This window comes from Phoenix dactylifera, chromosome 7 (genome assembly GCF_051530095.1).
Source record: "Phoenix dactylifera cultivar Ajwa chromosome 7, Ajwa_hap1_PhDact_Kaust_v1.1, whole genome shotgun sequence".
Classification (NCBI taxonomy): domain Eukaryota; kingdom Viridiplantae; phylum Streptophyta; class Magnoliopsida; order Arecales; family Arecaceae; genus Phoenix; species Phoenix dactylifera.
In genome coordinates, this window is record NC_143196.1 from 7,241,896 (window position 1) to 7,244,640 (window position 2,745).

Sequence of the window (2,745 nt, forward strand, 5' to 3'; positions counted from 1 at the left end):
GGTCGTCTACATGCTCTAATTCTTTGATGGTAGGTAGGCTCCTCCGCCTGACATACAAAAAGTAGGACAGAGGAGGTAAGTAAGAAGACCACCCTAACAGACCGAAAGAAACCTCCTTCTATTTCCTGCTTACCACACTAATTTAGGTATCGGAGGATCTTCCGTCGGATACCTTTTGGCCAAAGGACCTTTTTGCTCTGTGTTGTTTTATCCAACAAGGATCTCAGCTGCAATAACCGAGCGCCGCTCGCCTTCTCCATCTCTGATCAGAGCGGCCGACTATCGAGCTCTCTAGCAACATTATACTTCTGGCCACTGTGCCTAGGGCAGTCAGTTCTCAACAGCAACAAATTCTTTTATGATTTATATTGTCATGCTCTTTTTTAAAGAATGATCTTTTTGATCATCTATTTAGAGAAACACTGTGTTGGACAAACAAATCCCATATACGAGCGTCATACTTCGTCTTGGTTACGTGAGATATTAATTCAGGGAATGCCATTTGAATACTAGTATGGTTTTATCGCCCATGTTACTGAGTTCTAACCTTGCGCCAAAAGGTCAAGCACCTGCGACGACTTTTGTGGTCATCTTGCTGTCATTTTACACGCGGATACGACAACTAAGACAAGTCTTCAAGGCTCTCAAACTCACACGGCCTCCATATCCAATTATTTTAAGCCATCATATTCTTGAAAACAAGTCAGTCCAGTCCCTCGCTCTAGTATCTCTTCTCCTCCCTCAAAGAAACGCATCTCTACAGCAGAGAAATGGATGACCAGAAAGCCAAGGCACCAGCAATTTCTGATCCTCCTCCCAATCAAACTTTAGCCTTGGAGAAGCCAAAGAAGCCTCCAAGAAACAAATACGCTTTGGCCTGTGCCACGCTTGCTTCGATGATCTCAATCCTCTCGGGTTATGGCAAGAACACTAGCTCTCTTAAGTGTGACGGTTATGAAGTCAGCAGCAGTATTTTGCTGTTTCTATTGCTAGTCTTTTCTAATTCTTCTACTACTTGTCTACAGATGGAGCGGTGATGAGTGGTGCCTCTGTTTTCATTCAAAAATACCTGAAAATAAATGATACCCGGTCGAAATCCTCGCCGGCATCATCAACCCGTTCGCCCTCGTCGGCTCCATCGCCGCAGGCCGGACCTCCGACTGGATTGGCCGCCGCTACACAATTATCTTCGCGGCTGCCATCTTCTTGGCCGGGGCCCTCCTGATGGGCCTCGCCCCAAACTACGCCATCCTCATGGTCGGCCGCCTTGTTGCCGGCGTCGGCATCGGCTACGCTCTCATGATCGCCCCCGTCTACACCGCCGAGATCGCCCCCACCTCGTCCCGCGGCTTCCTCACGTCCTTCCCGGCGTTATTCATCAACGCCGGCATCCTCCTCGGCTACGTCTCCAACTTAGCCTTCGCCAAGCTGCCGGATCACCTCAACTGGCGCATTATGTTCTGCGTCGGTGCGGTGCCGCCGATCTTCGTAGCCATCGCTGTCCTCGCCATGCCCGAGTCGCCTCGGTGGCTCGTCATGCAGGGCCGGCTTGGTGAGGCCGAACGGGTCCTCGCCAAGACCTCGGACACGCCGGAGGAAGCCCAACTCCGGCTCTTGGAGATCAAAGAGGCCGCTGGAATACCCGAAAACTGTAACGACGAAGTCGTCGCAGTATCGAAGAAAAACCATGGCGAGGGCGTATGGAAAGACCTGCTTCTCCGACCGACACCGTCGGTGCGCCGTATACTGATCGCCGCCATCGGACTACAGTTCTTCCAGCAGGCTTCGGGCATCGACTCGGTGGTGTTGTACAGTCCTCGAGTGTTTGAGAAGGCCGGGCTCAAGTCGGATTCCAATTCCTTAGGCGCCACGGTGGCCGTCGGGTTCATGAAGACGGCGGCGATCTTGGTGGCGACGTTCTTGCTGGACCGTATCGGGCGGCGGCCGTTGCTCCTAAGCAGCGCCGGAGGAATGGTTATTTCTCTCGTGATTCTTGCTTCCAGTTTGTCAGTTATCGAACACCATCCTCACGAGAAGCTGACATGGGCGGCTGCGATGTCGATCGCGACGGTGCTGACCTTCGTCGGCTCGTTCTCCATCGGCCTCGGGCCGATCGCGTGGGTGTACACCTCGGAGATCTTTCCACTGAGGCTGAGGGCGCAGGGAGCGAGCTTGGGGACAGGCACCAACAGGATTGTGAGCGGGGTGATCAGCATGACGTTTATATCGCTCTACAAGGCGATTACCATAGCTGGGAGCTACTTTTTTTATGCCGGGATTGCGGCGGCCGGGTGGCTCTTCTTTTATTTCTTCTTGCCGGAGACGAGGGGAAGGAGTCTGGAGGACATGGAGGTGCTCTTCGGCAAGAAGCCGGAGGGTGGAGAAGAAGAGAAGGGTGAGGCGGAAGTAGTGCACCGAGGTGGAGAAGATAGCAATGCGAAGACTGAGGTTTAACGCAATTACTCTCTAATTACTTTGTTATTTGAACATTGCGAACAAGAATCATTAAAGAAAAATAAAATCGTAAAGCACTTGATGCAGGGTGCTTTATGTTCTCTTTTATTAGTTTCCTTTCAGCTGATGCTAGAAAATGATTGTAATTAGCTCATCAAGTTCGGCTTGTTTGTTATCCAGCCGAGCTCACAGCAACTCATATAATTATGATAATTAAAATGATATAATTATACATACATACATACATACATATTAAGCTGAATCTATGTAAGTTAAATCTAGCTAGTTCCA

At 50.4% G+C, this 2,745-nt stretch overlaps 1 pseudogene across 1 annotated transcript; it reads left to right on the top strand.

The window, feature by feature from the left end:
- The first annotated feature begins 736 nt into the window (after window positions 1-736).
- On the top strand, window positions 737-2,531 carry LOC103723637 (polyol transporter 5-like; annotated as a pseudogene). Its single transcript, XR_016395892.1, has 2 exons — window positions 737-921; window positions 1,026-2,531. The product of XR_016395892.1 is annotated as a polyol transporter 5-like (transcript).
- Window positions 2,532-2,745: the final 214 nt, after the last annotated feature.